The 16,826-nt window shown below is 45.5% G+C and overlaps 1 protein-coding gene across 3 annotated transcripts in view; it reads left to right on the forward strand.

Moving 5' to 3' along the window:
* Positions 1 to 4,452: 4,452 nt before the first annotated feature.
* Positions 4,453 to 16,826, forward strand: part of LOC128350287 (E3 SUMO-protein ligase ZBED1-like) — a 256,967-nt gene continuing 244,593 nt past the window's right edge. Inside the window, exon 1 of one of the 3 annotated variants that reach the window (XM_053308329.1) lies at positions 4,453 to 5,086. The gene's annotated coding sequence lies outside the window, so the exon portion shown is untranslated. The remainder of the gene's footprint in view (positions 5,087 to 16,826) is intronic. The other 2 variants (XM_053308327.1, XM_053308321.1) reach the window with 2 other exon arrangements.

Here is a 16,826-nt window from a genome sequence, read left to right on the forward strand (position 1 = left end):
TCAAGAGTCCAGGATGTATTCCCTTAATGCTCACACAAAACACATTGCAGAAGGTTACCAAGTGTTCATTTGAGAAAACTAGTGAGAAAGGAGAGGTTACTGTTTTCTTCTTTTCCCCTTCATGCAAATATATAGCAAAAAGCCTCTAGATGAAATAATAGTTCTGGTCCATTTTTACAGGTGTTCTGCTTGGAACACCTGTAAAAATGGTGCATTAACCACCTGTATTTACTTTACATAAGCTAAAACAATTTTCCACCTCAATGAAGATATAATATTCCTGCGTGATTCTCATGCTCAAAGAAACTACACTCTTAAATAAGCCTATGGGCCAACTTGGTATATATTCTGTGGTGTGGCTAGGGATTACCATGATGGTGATTGATGATGATGAGATATTACACAGTATATTTGTATTTATAGATGCATCCAAGTCCAGAAGGGCTACATAGGAGGGGGGGGGAAACCTATGAAAAAGTTAAATAGAAAAGATAGGTTTTTAAAAAGTGATCTGAAAACAGAACTAGGGAGAACCAAAAATCTAGAATAATTCATCATCATACAGGTTTTCCCCCACCCAAAAAACCAGGTATTTCTGAACTGTTCTTGGAAACCTCTGTACACTTAGTAGTAAACTTCATTGAACACAGTGGTACAGTAGACATGCATAAGATTAGGTTGTACAAGGCTTTGAAAATATTGTTAGTGATAGTGGAGGATTATATATCTCTTTTATCTTCAGTACCAGTTCTGTCTCATAGATTCACAGATGGAAAAGATTCAAATTATTTTATCTGCTTTCCCAGCTGTATAGCAGGAGTATGAATTAATTAACTAAGACCATATTTCTAGGATAAAATATTCAAAATTAGACTTGGAGCATCCATCCTTTCTAAACTGTTACATTCTCCCCGCTCAGCCTGGAATTTTCCTTCTGCTCAGATTTCTTCCTCATGATTCCCCTGTAAAACCTGTCAAAATATTTCCCATTTAAAAATGTACTTGAAATACACTCTTCACACTTGAATATTCTACACTTGAATGCACTCTTCAGTTTTTTCACCTTTAATATACAGTTTATGTTAGTATGCAAGCATACTGCATTCAGCTTCTCAGACTGGATAGTATGTTTTATCTTCAGTGGGAAGAATTGCTCCTTATATAACATCCAGCTTGTATTATACTAGACAACATTTGTTCACATCAACTCATTGGATGAGTTTAGCATCAACATGCCCTTTATCTATCCTTTATTCTTTACACACATGCACGCACATGTGCACACATGCGTACACGCATACACACACACACACACACACACACACACACTTTAGAATAATTATTCCTGGTTCTCTGCAAATTTGATTTTGACCTTCAATTGCCTTTTCTTTTCAAACACAGGACACCCATAATGATACACCAGAAACAATCAACAATTTGACTCTCTGCTCTCTACCTTAATTAGTCAACAACTTAATTATTAATCAAAATATATGTTATAAATAAGATATATGATACAGAGACTGTATCCTTGTCCACCATCCATGAGAGATTCACTCATAGAACTCAAAACAGAATGTTTTTGTCAGAGGGTTTCTTACAGAACATCCATACAATCAACACTGCAATCCTCTGCACTCTTACTTGGAAGAAAGTTCATTAAAAGTAGTGGACCAACTTGCTTCCAAGTAAATGTGAGGGAGACTAACATGATACAGCCATTGATTGATTGATTAAGTGCCATCAAGTTGGTGTCGACTCTTAGCAACCACATAGATAGATTCTCTCCAGGATGATCTGTCTTCAACTTGGCCTTTAAGGTATCTCAGTGGTACATTCATTGCTGTTTTAATCGAGTCCATCCACCTTGCTGCTAGTTGTCCTCTTCTTCTCTTTCCTTCAACTTTCCCCAGCATTACAGACTTCTCAAGGGAGCTGGGTCTTCACATAATGTGTCCAAAGTATGATAGTTTGAGCCTGGACATTTGTGCCTTGAGTGAAAATTCTGGATTGATTAGTTCTATGATCCTTTTGTTTGTTTTCCTGGCTGTCCATGGTATCCTCGAAAGTCTTCTCCAGCACAAGTTCAAAAGCATCAATGCTTTTTCTATCTTGCTTCTTCAAAGTCCAGCTTTCACATCCATAGAGTGTCACGGGGAAGGTGTAGACACATCACGGCATCTAAATAGCCTTTCCAAGGCATTCCTTGCAACCAGGGGCGTAACTACAATTAGGCAAGGGGAGGCAGCTGCCTGGGGGCCCCCACGCCTCGAGGGGCCCCCCAGAGGCAAGTCACATGACTATATATTCTGAAGTGTGTGTGTGTGTGTGTGTGTGTGTGTGAGCGAGGGGCCTATTTAAAAATTTTGTCTCTGGGCCCACTCGAGCCTTGTTACGCCCCTGATTGTAACCCTACGAAGTGCTGGTCTACAGAGTATTTCTTGACTGCTGGATCCTTTACTGTTGATGGTCAATCCTAAAAGGCAGAAGCTATCCACCACTTCAGTGTCTTCATTGTCAATTCTGAGGCTTGTTGCTTTACCAGTTGTCATTAGCCATTACCTGATACATAAATGGGCTACTTTAAATAACTCCATAGAGTAGTTATAACATGGTAAACTTTATGCAGCATTTTACTATAAAGTATATTTTGAGCATGTTTCCCTATGCAACACAAATCTTTGAACTGCAGGCTAAGCCTTTTCTGCTGATGTGGATGGGGAGAATTGTCTCAAACACTTGGCAAGAAGTTTCCTCAGCATACCACACAATAACTGCCACTTAAAATAGGCACCAAACAGGCTGTAGTTCTTAGCTTTCTGTTCCTGCTTTCAGTTTCTGCTTTGTGAGGATAAGGCTAGGTCAGTGGTATAGTATTTCTTTTACATGCAGAAGGCCCCATGTTTCAGTCCCTGGCATCTCCAGGTAGGGCAGGGGAAAATTCCTGCTTGAAAGTATGGAGAGTTATAATATTGTAGACAATACTGAGTTAGATGGAGAAATGGTCTGACTCCGTATAAGGCACCTTCCTGTGTGTGCTCCAGTGCCTTCCTCCTGCTTCCAAGTTGGAGTCCAGTGGCCCCATTTCTGGACTGAACTCTGCATGCTGAGCTTCCCTGCAACATTCTTCCAGAGCAGACAAAGCTCCCTGCTTGTGGCTTTTCACCTTTGATGGCCACTCTTCACACATGTATGATGCCCCTTGCCACTGCAGTCAACATGTAATCGCCACATGCACCTATGACCTCACCTTGAATCCTCTCTATATACAGAAATACCAGAGGATGCATCAATAAAAGGATGCATAAAAAGGATCCAATGGTAGGTATTCTGGATTATGAATCTGGAGTAAAAGAGGCATGTGACCTTGTCTGTGTACGGTTTGTATATCTGTAACAGGCTCCTGCCACATTCCTCGAAGTATTAATTTCTTTTAGTTTATTTGTTTATTTATTTATTTATTTATTAAGAGAAACCGGTGCAATCCGCTACCATTCTCTTCACTTGCAATCACGACGACGTCGCGTTTGTCATGAAAATTGAAACTAATGGACACGTCAGTTGAGTGCAGAGAAATGGTGTGAGTGTGCGTGTGTGTGAGAGAGAGACCCTCAGCTATTACCACTCCCGCACGTACACACACACACACACACACACACACTCGCACATACACGTTTCATACTCCCCTATAATTATTATCATCACAGCACACGCACACACACAATGACAGCCGAGGTTTCCCCGGCTGCACTGTCGGTTTGGGGGAAGAGGGACCAGAGAGACGAGGCGCGAGGGGCGGGCGGGCGAGTGGGAAGGAGGCGGGAAAAGGAAAGAAGGAGCTCTGCTGGGTGGAATACTAATCAGGCAGGTTCCCCGTCTGCAGCAGCAAGCCGCCGGCTGCTGCCTCCGCTGCAGAAGCGCGCACAGACGCACTTTGACAGTCTCTCCCACCACCTCACGCTCAGCCGAGGGAAAGCACCTCGCTGTGGGTGTGGGCAGAAGGAAGTTCCAGGCGCGCGCCGTCCTTCGCCTTCCCGCCAGCTGCGCGCCTGTGGGCTCCCGCCGCTTGCCCGCGTGTCTCTCCCGCAGCTGCCCTTTCATGGCTTTCCGCACGGAGCTTCCCAGGAGCCGCCTGGCTTTCCCCACCTGTCACCACCACCTGCGGGCTGCTGCCTTGCTGTCGCCCAACTTTGAAGGCGCCGGCTCCGCTGCTGCCCGGCGCGTCTCCTCCGCGCAGCTCTGAAGAGGAGGCAAGCGCGGGGACCAGACCGGCGGAGCCCCAGCGTCCATGGCAGCGCTATCTGGCAGGTCAACTTCTCCTTGCCTGCCCGCTGTGCTTCCCGCCGGAGCGCTCCTCGGTCTCTTTGCAGCCGGAGAGCGGCAGCAGCGGGGCCGGCGAAGCGCCGGCTTGTGAACGCCCCGCGGGTCAGTCTCTCTCTTCTAGGTGCCCTGACAAGGGGGGAGCCCGGCGACTCCGCTTCGCGCCCTCTTGTTGTCAACTTGGCACGAACCAATGCGGAGGCAGCCCAGGTTTTAGCCGGGCTATTTCAGACAGCCGGGGAGTTGGGTTGCTCTGGAAGGTGGCGGTAGCGGTGCTGCTGCTGCTGCTGCCCCTGCGAGAGAGCCTTCGTGATCCATCACCGGCTTCTTCTCCAGCCGTGGCACTTCCGAAGCGTTGTCTTCATTGCCAACTAATCTCCTTCGGCTGCGGCTCTCCCTGGGTGTCATGCAGTCCCTCATTTCTCCTGTGACCAAGGCGATTCTGGTGGCTTTGTTCATCTTCGCCATCCTCCTCATCCTCTACGTGATTCTGTGGTACATCTGCCGAGATGTGGATTGCGATCATGGGATCTGATTTGGGATGCTGGGCAAAGGCTTGAGGAACGAATTCTTATTGCCATCCAGAACTGTAAGGACGGATAGGAAGGAAAGGGCGCAGGGGGGACTCAAGAAAGAGGAAGAGGAGGAGGAGGAGGAGGACGGGAGAAAGAACGGCAAGAAACCAAACAAAATCTTCTCGAGCCCCTGGAGGAAAACTACCATCAAAGCTAGCCCGAGACTGACCTTCAGCGATCAGGGTGACCCGGTGAGTCCCTCCTCCACGTATTGTTTACAAATAGGGGTGGTGGGGAGACAAAACTTCCTTTGTTTGGTTAAACAGTTATTTGCAGCAGCAACAAACCCCCACCCCCTCCACCGATCAGAATGCTAATATATTTGTTTCCCCAAAAGTACTGCAGTGTCAGGCTGTTTTGACTGGCTCGTACAGCTGTCCATACGTGGCTGCAATAATCGTTCTGTGTGAGTGTGTGAGGTTGGGGGCACAGACCTCTTGTTAGCTCTCTTCTACGTGTGTGGTCCAGTCTGTTTCCTCTGAGGCTTTAAATCTGGAGAAAATGCAAGGTAGCCGCTGTCTGCCACTTACACCTCTGGATCGATCCTACTCTGGTTCTGTTTCATTAAAAAAAATGGGGACACTGTGAGTTTAAAGCAACATAGAAGTAGATAATAAACATGAAAGAGAGCTATAATTGATGGGGGTGGGGTGTTCTTCTTTGAAGTCTTTGAATGCCCAAGATCTAGAAGTGTTTGAAAGGGCGCGAAGCTGCTATCAAGGACTGTTAGATTGTCGTTGCAGCCCTCAGATTGGTATGCAGAAGGTAACTGCACTGCTAAACAGACCATAAAGGTAAACCTGTATGATGGAAGGAACAAACGCATTGTGAATTCAAAAGGTGGAAAATCAAGAAAGTAACTAAAGTAATTAGACCCACAGCATGTGCAAGATTCCAAGAGCACAAAGAAAGGTTTCATGATGTAAACACTTTGAAATAATTTTGCCCCTTGTACGCACCATCCTGCATGGATTTGCATTTTTAAAATGCTGGTTGAAGTTTTTTTGGGGGAGAAGCATTTTAATTAATGTTGGGGCTTGGTGAAGAGAAAAATATACTGCATGCATCCCTTGAGTGATAGTTAAGATCCAGAACTGAAACCAACCAACCCTCAAGCTATTCTGATAGTAGATGCAATCTTGGTCTATTAAAAAAATCAGTGAGATTTTTGCCAATAAATTCAGTGGGAGGTAGATTGCACCCAATATGTTGAATAGCAGAGTCAATGAATGTGTGCATTGCTATATAATTAATATTGGGAACAGGATACAGAGGACACATCCTTCTCTGTTTATATTGCCTAGACAGTTAAGAAAGAAAATAGGCATCAACCCAAGAGATTATGATGGGGGTGACACTATCATTATGACCTCCCTTATGCTTGCCTTCTGTAAAATAAGGAATAGTAGATGGAAGAATGTAAGGCACAAAGTGCCTGGAGGGAGATAATCAAAAGGAGATGTCTTTCTGAAATGAAGAGAAAAAAGGCAATAGACCTCCAGACAACACTGTTTCTATGATTGACAGAAGAGGACTTAGGAATGAGAGCATGGGCCACAGGATGTATTTCCCTTATTTGGTATACATGCTGCGTGAGATAGACACTATATCTGCCTCACACAGCAATTGCACCAATTAGTAAGTGTGTATGGGGGGGGGGGTGAGGAAGCAAGAGAAAAATTGATTTTGTTTTTAACCCCCAAGGGTGTCTATGTAGTCAAATGTAACTCTGTGATTTGAGATGACTTTTCATTGCAGTGTCTCAAGGTGACTTCTTCCCCCTGGAGCCTTTCTTATAAGGTTTGAAAAGCAAGGGGGCTGGGATGCTCTTATGAAGAGACTTCAGTTTCGCTCCTGATGGTTGCACCTCAAAGGTCTCCTGGTCTGGCTGGTTGATCAGTCTTGACAATACTGTTAATGCATCCTACCAACTGATATGATTAGAGCAGCAGTACAATCAGTGTTTATATGCCTGGCAACTATATTGCTGGATATAGTCATTTATCCTTTTCTGTTCCTCAGCAAATGCCTGCTGCTCAAGACTGTAAGCAACTAAAACGTCACAAGTAGATGCCTAAAACAACTAGCTCATCTTTACTGAAAACTATTTCCTACAGTCATAGACTCCTTGTCCCTGAATGTTATCTAGAATAACATGACTCCCTCCAGGTAGCAACAATCCTCAACAAACAAGACTTAGTCTATAAGGCCTCTCAAATGTTATGCTTATTATTTTGTAACAAACTGAGTCCACAGGGATGTTCTCCTGTGCAAGCCCACTTTGATATGAATGGGAGTTACACAACTGTATGGTGTGCATACTTTGGAACATCTCCCCTTCATTGCAACTGGAGTTGTGCCGGACAGCTTTTGGTGGGCTGTGCCCTTGCCATCTGACATGAGCCCACTGCAGAGAGGAGAGCAGAGCTAATGAGTACAGGAAAATAGTTTTAATATATAAATTTATGTTTACAAACTAGAGATTTGATTAATAGCTAACAATTTGATTTATTTTTAATGGGTGGATTGGTGGGTAGATGAATTCATAGACACTATCAACATCACATTTGAGAAGGCTGTGAATGGAGTTCCTCTACAGAGTATGCACATCTGTATTAACTTTGATACTAGGGGAAATTCTTTTAAATCCTTACCGCAACAAAACATGTGTGTGTGGGGGGGGGGATCATACGTAACTCACATTAATTGTATTTCAGCTTTGCAAATGCATACTGTGAGTGACACAATGTATAATGAAAGTCCAGCTCTTACAAATTAAAACGTCTGTGCAACACCCAGCGCTATCCTTTGGAGGGTGAACTGGGGCCATCACCCCAATCCCCACACTATTCCTGGCCCCGTGCCAGCAGAGGCAGTGCAAAGATGGAAACTCCCTGCCCTCACTGCTGCCAACCCTGAAGTGCATCTCCTGCCTCAGGAGCTGCGCTCCTGACTCACCCAGGCCCCTGAGGTGTGCTCTGCTCAGTTGTGCCCAGTACAACAACTCTGGTTGGTATATTCAGAGAGAGGCACAGGCCAGCCAGACCTTAAAGAAAAACAGGTAATGAGCCTGATCCAAAAGTACTATATTATAGTTATTCCTATCCATCAGGAATAACTATAATATAGTACTAGATTAATAATGTATATACAAAAATATAAATATGAACGGTTATTTTAATATTAAAAGTCAATAATACTTAATACCTACTTAAGGTAAAAGTTAAAAAGGACTTTGTTAAAAGATTGTAGTATATAAGAAGTCATTTCAAATATTTGCTGGCTGAGAAGTCCTCTCAGACATCTTGTAGTTCTTAGTGAGTTCATTCCTGCAATTTCAGTCAGACGTGTTTTGACCTTGGATCTTCCTCAGTGGCTTTTTTGTGTGTGAAATATTCTCACGAGGACAATGAATGCGCCTCCAACATCCTTCTAGTCCAAGGAGGTATTCACCATTTTTTCAGGATCAACTTTCTTCTATAGGATATTAAGTCCTTATTGCAAAATAAAGTCTTTTGCAAGAAGCTTGAGTTTTAAACTTCTGAAGGATAAGTTTATTATATATGGACTAGAAGCTCTATAACTTTTTAAATTTTACAATAAGGGCTTAATATCCTATAGAAGAAAAATGATCCTGGAAAAATGGTGAAAACTTCTTTGGACTAGAAGGAGGTTGGAGGCATATTGCCCTCATGAGAATACTTTACACACACAAAAGCCACTGAGGAAGACTGAAGGCTGAAATGTGCCTGACTGCAATTACAAGGACTTGAACTCACCAGGATCTACAAGATTATATGAGTCAGCCAGAATATGTCTGAGGACTTTTAAAAATGAATTAACCAGCATATGTCTGAAGACTTCTTATATACTACAATCTTTTAACAAAGTTCTTGTTAACTTTTAACTGCTTTTATTAGGTATTGTTGACTGTTAGTATTAAAACATCCATTTATATTTATATTATTTGTATATACATTATTAATCTAGTACTATATTATAGTTATTCCTGATCTTTTATATTATCACAGGCCAGCCGGAGTCACCATTCTATGAAGCCAAGCAGAATGTGCTGTGGGGGCTGGGCTGGTTTGGAGTGCAGCTGCTGTGGCAGAAGCCATGTTCTGGGGCCAGCAATGTTGGAAACAGGAGGGAGATTCCCAACAGGAATCTCTGCACTGCCGCTGCTTCATCCCACCAGGGCCCCCATACGCCTCCATTCATCCTGTGCCCAGCATCACTCTAGCGACAGCCCTGGCAACCCCTAATACATAGCTCCTAAATATTTACTTGGAAGAAGGTGCTGATGAAAATTAATGGGACTTACTGTCCAGTGAATACCTTCCAGATCATAACATTGGAATTTTGCAGTTTTATTTCATGCATATTTATTTGGAATTCAGTCCCACTGAATTCAATGGCTGACATCCAGACTAATGGTGCACTGCTGGTATGTGGTAGAGACAATATTTGCCATTTTTCCTCCCCTCTGAAGCCCAGTGTTGATCCCAAAAATATGCTCCCAAGGGTTGTTCAAGCCTCAGTGACATATCTTTGGTACACACAGTTGGCTTCAGAAAGAAGGGGAGAAAATTGCCATAGCACTTCCATAGCACCAGTGCATGTCAGCCAGTGGGGCTGATTTCTGCATAAACATGATCAGACTGTTAGCATTATTGCAAAATAACTTCTCTTTCCAACTTTGATCTGCAAACATCTCCTTATAGACTCTGTACATCATTCTATCCTGTATTCTTAATACACAACATCAACTAATGTAATTGTGCAGTAGAAGTATTTCAGATTAAATTTGGTTTTCTCCTTTATCTCTGTGGTGCAAAAATATTATTAGAATTTTTATTTCACTGCTAAGTATGAGTACACAGTTATTTCTGTCACCCTCACACTACTATGAAACACTCATGTCCGTAGAAACAAACAACTTTTGCATTTCAGTCCCTATGCCTCTATTGAGAGGTCTTTGGAGAGTCAGCTGGAATCCTGCATAGTACATTTTTATGCATCGTTTAACCAAACGCTATGTTAATGTTTGTGGGAATGTTGTTTGAGATAAATATATCACATATGGCACTTACATTCTGTTTTCTCATGTGCTTTTAAAAAGAAAGGGGTTATCAGCAGCATATGATATGTGATCTGCTCACATGACTTCTGCAGTATGTGAAATTAAATCCTACCTGACCAACTCTTGACTTTTAGGGCAAGATGGTAATGATTAAGTAAGCTGCCACTGACTCAGCATAGGTGTTCTGTTGAAACTTCTAGTTCCTGATTTTTCACAGCTTGAAGTGGTGAAGAAAGTGTTGTACTTGGACCAGGGAGACCAGAGGCTCAGCCATGCAACTCAATGAGAGACTTCACCAGTCCCTGTCTCACAGGGTAAAATAGGGTAACTCCACATACGCTATCCTGTAGGGATGTGCGAAATGTTTTGGGTACAGAACGATCTGTACCTGAAACTGCCCATTTCGGGTGATTTGTTGCCGAAATGAATCACCCTCTTGCCCTCCCGAAATGTTTTGGAGCCAAAACGAATCATCCCCGTTTCGGCTCTGAATTATTTGTAGTTTTGCCCCTCCATTTTGTGGCCAATTAAGTCCTTCTTCTTCCTCCTCCATTTTGAGTTCCTATGTCTATTTGAATTTCCTGCCTTTTTGCCTCCCATTGACTTCAATGCAAAAAGGTCCGATCTGATGTCTATTTGATTTTCAGGTCCCAGGGCCAAAAGAGTGGGGTGGGGTGGTAGCACCTAATGGATGGAGGCTACCACCCAAATTGCAGAGGATTGGGCAAAGGGCTGATTTTTGGTGAATTGTTAAAGTTTTAGTGTCTTTGGGGCATATTTGGGGCATAAAGTGGGATCTGGGGCAGAAGAGTGGTGTGGTGTGGTAGTGCCTAATGGGTGGAGGCTACCACGCAAATTGCAGAGGGATTGGGCAAAGGGCTGCTTTTTTGGTGAATTGTTGAAGTTTACGCGTCTTTAAGGTTTCCCCCCGTAAGGTATAATGGAGGTATCAGCAGCCCCATAACTGCACTTGGGGTTGCTGGGGTGGCCTAGAGCAAGTGGTGGTGTAGTGCACATAGGGTGCCAACCACCCCCATGGGTTTCTAACCCATGGGGTACAGGGTTCTGTTGTTTCTGAGGTGTTCTGAGTGTAGATTATTTGGTAGCAAACACTAAAACTTCAACAATTCACCAAAAATCAGCCCTTTGCCCAATCCCTCTGCAATTTGGGTGGTAGCCTCCAACCATTAGGCACTACCACCCCACCCCACTCTTTTGGCCCTGGGACCCATTTTCTTGATCCAAATTGATTCAGATTCAGATTAGGATTAATTCAAATCCGAATTGAATCTGGGGTGGTTCAGATGGGTCAGATTTTTTATGCATTGGGGGTGTTTTGATTCAGATCTGAATCGAAACACCGAAAATCCGAATTGCACACCCCTACTATCCTGATTGCCTTGGATAAAGAGTAGAACACAAAAGTAATTCATAATAGTAATCAGTAATTATGCTCCTTCATGTTCCTATATCCTAGTAATACCTATTTTTATTTATATATATATACACACACACACAGAGCCCCAAACCTCTGTCTTTCCTGATAGTCTCTTATGCCCTTCACAGCCACACAAAGAAGAAATGCCTAAATGGGTGTTTGTTTTCCCACCATGACACAGTAAAAACAGGAAAAAAAATTATCAGCTGAAATTAACCTTGTCATGTAGGTTTTTTTTACTTAGAAGTAAAGCAATTGGCAATAGAGATATGCAAATCGATTTGAGTTGAATAGATTTGAGCTCAAACTGAGGTGATTCAAGTGATTCAAACTCAAATCAAATCACCCCTAAAACAAAGGGCCTGATTCAAGATAGAATCAGCCCCAATTTGAGCTCGAATCACTGGAATTGATTTGACTGGCAAGCGCCATTTTGGAGGACTGTTTTTCCCTTGCTGATTGGTTTACTTGCACAGGTTTCCAGTTGGCTTGAGATCTCCTTGCTTCTTGATTGGTTCATTATCATTCAAATCAAGTATTGTCAGAGGCAACTGGGACCCCATTGGCTGGTAGAAGGGAGCAGGGAGGGGGAGGGAGAGAAGGATTATCAGACAGAGACTGCAGCAGCAGCAGCACTGAGAGCAGAGACTGGTGGTGGTTGTTGTTGGTGTTGTTGTTGATGGTGATGATCTGGGCCTGCTGGCCTGCTGGCCTGCCTGCTTGGCCCAGTGAGTGGAGAGAGAGTGCCTGCTGGCTTATCTGTCTAATTTTATTTTATTTTTGCTTTTTTGCAGTTGCTTTTATTTTCTTTTTATATATATTTTTTTATTTGTACCAGAAGCCCCCAGTAGCTTTAACTGGGTGCTGCTTGGATTTTTTAAAAAATGAATTTCTTATTATTGTTTTTAGCCAGACCTCAGTGGCTTTAATAACTGGGGTGCTGTGCTTATCCCCCCTCCCCCATTTCTTAAAAAATTGTACCATCAGCCCCCAGTGGCTTTAACTGGGGGTTGCTTTGAGCTGTAGCCCCCGGTGGCTTTGATAAGTGGGGTGCTGTGCTTTTTTTTTTTCTTTTGTAGTTCCAAACTCTACCTTTGCTGCTGCTGTCTATGTGCCTGGTGGATTAATTTTTTGTTTTTATAGGCTAGTGTGTTCTGTCCAGTGCCCAGCCTGCCAGGCTCTCTCTGCCCCACCCTTTAAATTGTTTGGGTGGGTGGTTGCTGACCAGTGCCCACCTCCCCTCTGCCCAGCTGTCAAGTCCTGGTGTCTGCTCAGCCCAGTGTGCCTCCAAGAGCAACACCTGGTGGTCTCCAGGTTTGGGGAAGGGAGGTGTTAGATATTAGTAGGACTGTAGGACAGGAGGGAAGGGCTGGGGTTAGATAGAGTAGTAGCCCCTTTGATCGGTCCCCTCAACCTGTCCCCCCCCCACCTGCCAAATAAAGGCTGTTTCTTTATTTGGGGTGTGTGTGTGTTAATTTTTCTAGCTTCTGTGTGTGCACCACTGTGCTATAAATAGTGCTGTGTGTGGCATACAGAGCATTAATAGACCGTTCCTAGGCCCAGGTCCCCTTAAAGGCACTTCTAAAATAGCCCAAGATGTCTGGGAAGGTGCAAAGCAGAACCAGGAGCAGAGTGGCAGGCAGAGGGAGGTGACGTCGTGGGCAACGGCAAGAGGGGCCTACTCCTCGAGTCATCCCTGTCCCCTTTGATGGGGTTGTGCACAGGGTCTCCTTTCTGGAGGAGCCTGGTCCCACAGTGCAACTGCCTGTATCAGCTAAAGTAGAAGTAGGAGGGTCGTCCTCCACTGTCAAGGAAGAAGCTCTTCTTTCTGTGGCAGCAGAGGAGGAGGTGTCACAGGCTACTAGCCCAACCTATCGCTCTCTTCCATCCTCCCCAATCACCATTGGCAATGCAGCCATCTCCCACACACTCCCACCTGAGACTAAGGAGGAGCAGAAGTACCTCTGCTTCTTGGACCTTCTCAGGCCCAGATGGAGGGCAGTGGTGGTGGTGGCCTCCAGAACGCACCAGCAGCCCCAGTACCACCACCACCAAAATGGTCCTGGTGTGGGACCATTTTGAACTGCCATGGTGACCCGCACCACGCTGCCTGCATCCACTGCAGGACACAGGTCAGAGGAGGGAAGGACGCTAAGCACCTTAGGACATTGGGGATGCTGCAGCACCTGCAACGACGTCACATGGGAGTCCCTGCTCCTGCTGGCAGCAATAGGCCAAGAGTGCCCTCAGTTTGCAGCAAGGCACCTGTTCCTGCTCCCGAGCAGGGGAAATAGCCTTAGCAGTGGGTGCAGTTGAAATGATCACTTTAGATGACCAGCCCAGGCAGTGGAGACTGCTGGCTTACACTGGCTGCTCTGACTGCTTGCCCCTGGTTACTATATCCTCACACATCACCTTTAGCAGGCAGGTGGTACTGGTAGTGCAGGAAGGCTGTACTGATAGTGCAGGAAGGCTACGCCAGGGCTGCTGTGTGCAGCAGCCCCTGACACCAGTGTACACTTCACTGCTGATCTGTGGGCGGTATGCCACAGTGGGAGGTATGCTGCTTTCTGGTTCCTCTCAGTGCACTGGGGGGAGTAGGAGAGTGAGGGGACATCTGCTGGTGGCGGCGTGGGCTCCTCCCATGCAATGAAGCACAGGTGGGCTGTGCTGCATGTGGAGGTACTGGACACTGACCACATAGTAGATGAGCTGTCGGTGGCAATGGAGCACTAGGTGGGGGGATGGCTGTCCAGGCAGCCAAACCTTCGCTGGGCGCTCATGTTCACCAATGATGCCACCAACTTAACGAAGGCAGCCAAGCAGGGTAAATTTCTGTCCATCCGTTGTGTGGCGCACACTCTGAACCTGTATGTGCAGGTTGCGCTTGGCCCTTCTGGGGATGTGGTCATGCAAGACATTCCCACTGCAGGTGCTGGGTGCCATCCTGCTACTGCCATGGCTGCTTTTGTGGAGAGGGGCCACAAGATAGCAGCTTTCTTCCACTGGAGTGAAAAGGGTAGGTGGATGCTCAAGGACAGGCAGCTTGAGCTCCACCTACCTGAACACTTGATCCCTCAGGATGTTCTGACCTGGGACATCCTGATGTTCCCCCTTTCTTTTGCTCCAGCACCCACAGGAGCAAGAGGTGGCCCTGGTGAGGATCCATGGCTTGGAAGTGTGTGAACTGTCCAACCAGGACCGGCAATCTGAGGTTGTCTTGGCATCTGAGCCATTCTTGTTGCCATGATCAGCTTGTGTGTCGGGACAGCAATGCTGAGCGAGGCTTTGACCTTCTTCTCGAGAGGATGGTGGGTGAGCTGCAGACCATGCTGACCACTGGGGAAGCGATCACTTTGGCAGTTCAGCTGAGGAATTTGGCAGCTCAGCAACCCCTTGGGTGCATTGGCAGTGCTTGTTTTGTCTTGCCTATGTGACCCAAGGATGAAGGGCAAAGTGATCATCCCTGACCAGCTGCCCAGGTGGGACCTGTTGGCTGAAGAGGTTAGGCAAGCAAAAGAGAAGAGGTCGGTGCACAACTAGGAGGAGGATGCTGGAGCACCTACTGCTAGCGCACAGTCCACCCCAGCAGCAGCATGGTGTCCTTGGCAGTGCCAAGTGGGCTGGCAGTTCTGTCTCTGTGTTCCACCCAGTGGTTCATGAATGGGTTCCTTGGTGTCTTGCCAGGGGTGTGGGAGGAGCCCACTGAGCCCTGCAGTAGTGCTGAGCAGTGTGTTCTGCAATACTTGGAGGAGCCAGTGGCAGGCCAGAAGACGGGGCCGATACAATTTTGCGCAACACATTGCCAAGTCTGGCCAGATTGGCAGTGGTTGCTGGACAGTTCCTCTTGTGCCTGCCAACAAGTGTACAGAGCGAGAAGGTCTTCTCCATGGCTGGGGGCTTAGTGACACCCCATTACTCATGTTTGGATGCTGACATTGTGGACTGGCTGGACTTCCTGAAGACCAACCTCTTCCTGCTGGGCTATCCCGAGTTGGCCATAAAGGGTAACTGACTCATGGTCACCCCCACTAACTGCAACACCACTGGCAGTTCACCCCACCAGAGCCAACCCCAAAACTAGATGTGTCACAGTCTGCCTGTTCCACCTTGGCACATGCAGAGAAACACACACACACCACCGCCATGGCCGGTGATGACATATGGACTGGTACCCTGACCCATGTTTCAGACTGTCAGCCAGAGCCCACCACCAATCTGAGACCATGGTGTTATCCAATCGCAGGCTGGCAGGCAGGCATGCTTACGCGGGAGAAGAAGAGAAGAAAGAAGAGTTCTTATAATGCCAAGAGTCTAGAAACTATTTTTCTTATCAGACCATTGGTCTATTAGGCCATGACTGCTGCTCTGTCCTCCTGTCTCTCTCTGGAAGTCAGAATGGAAGGAAGGAAGGTTTGATTTTGTGCTTTTCAATATGCTTGCTGTTAACTATCTAGTTTTGCTGGATCTCAGATTGACAAAGGCAGAACTTGGGTGCCTGCCTGCCATCCTTGGGTTGTGGTTTGATCTGTTTGAGAGATGATTTGTGGTGAGAAGCAGACAGTGGCAGCTTAGCTCTGTGTGTCTGTGTAGTGAATAGTGGGTTTAAGCCCAACCTTTGTCTCAAGGCAAGCCCACGTGGGGGAAAGAAAAATTCTGATTCATTCCCTCCATGTTTGCTCAACAAAGGCTGTTCCTTTAAAACTTAAAACTGTTCCTTTGGTAATCACTGCCACCACACCCAAATTATTACAAAGTTTGCCCTCCCTAGATTTGGGCGAATGTCCAGGGAACGCTCCTCCTCATTTACCAATGGAAAAATACAAAAACACCTCCACGTGCAGCTTTCATGTGGTGAGAGAACTTGTTAGGTTGCTGAACAATTAACATTGAGACATGTTTGCACCAGAGTAAACCCCTTTTTTCTGAGTTAAAAATCCGCTTAGAGGCAGGTGAAATCCAAAGAGGGGGGGAGGGGAAAAAAACTTTATTCAAAATACTACAGACTGCTTCAGTCTGAGTCTTTCTCAGCTTTTAGTTACAGGTAACAGAAACACTCATTAGTTGCAAGAATACTTTCAAAGAGCACTCCAGCTGGTATTTGGAGTGGCACACTTTAAAGCTCATGGTTACCCAGTTGCAAAGATAATTTAAAAAGCACCCCCAGTTTCAAGGAACCTTTAAAAGCACCTTCACAGGGTACAGAGACTTCTGTAGAGCCCTGGTTAGATAAAAAGGTTTATCCAACTCAGGTTTAGTTCCTCTTTGTTACATTACAGATAAAACTCAATAAACCAGTTGCAAGGACAAAATCAAAAGAAATCTAACGCAGGCTACCTAACACATGGTTTCCTGGCTAAACCTTTCTCCACGGCCAAAGCCCTTGGCTTCCTTTCCCCTTGAACTC

This window comes from Hemicordylus capensis, chromosome 3, assembly GCF_027244095.1.
Source record: "Hemicordylus capensis ecotype Gifberg chromosome 3, rHemCap1.1.pri, whole genome shotgun sequence".
NCBI classification, from domain to species: domain Eukaryota; kingdom Metazoa; phylum Chordata; class Lepidosauria; order Squamata; family Cordylidae; genus Hemicordylus; species Hemicordylus capensis.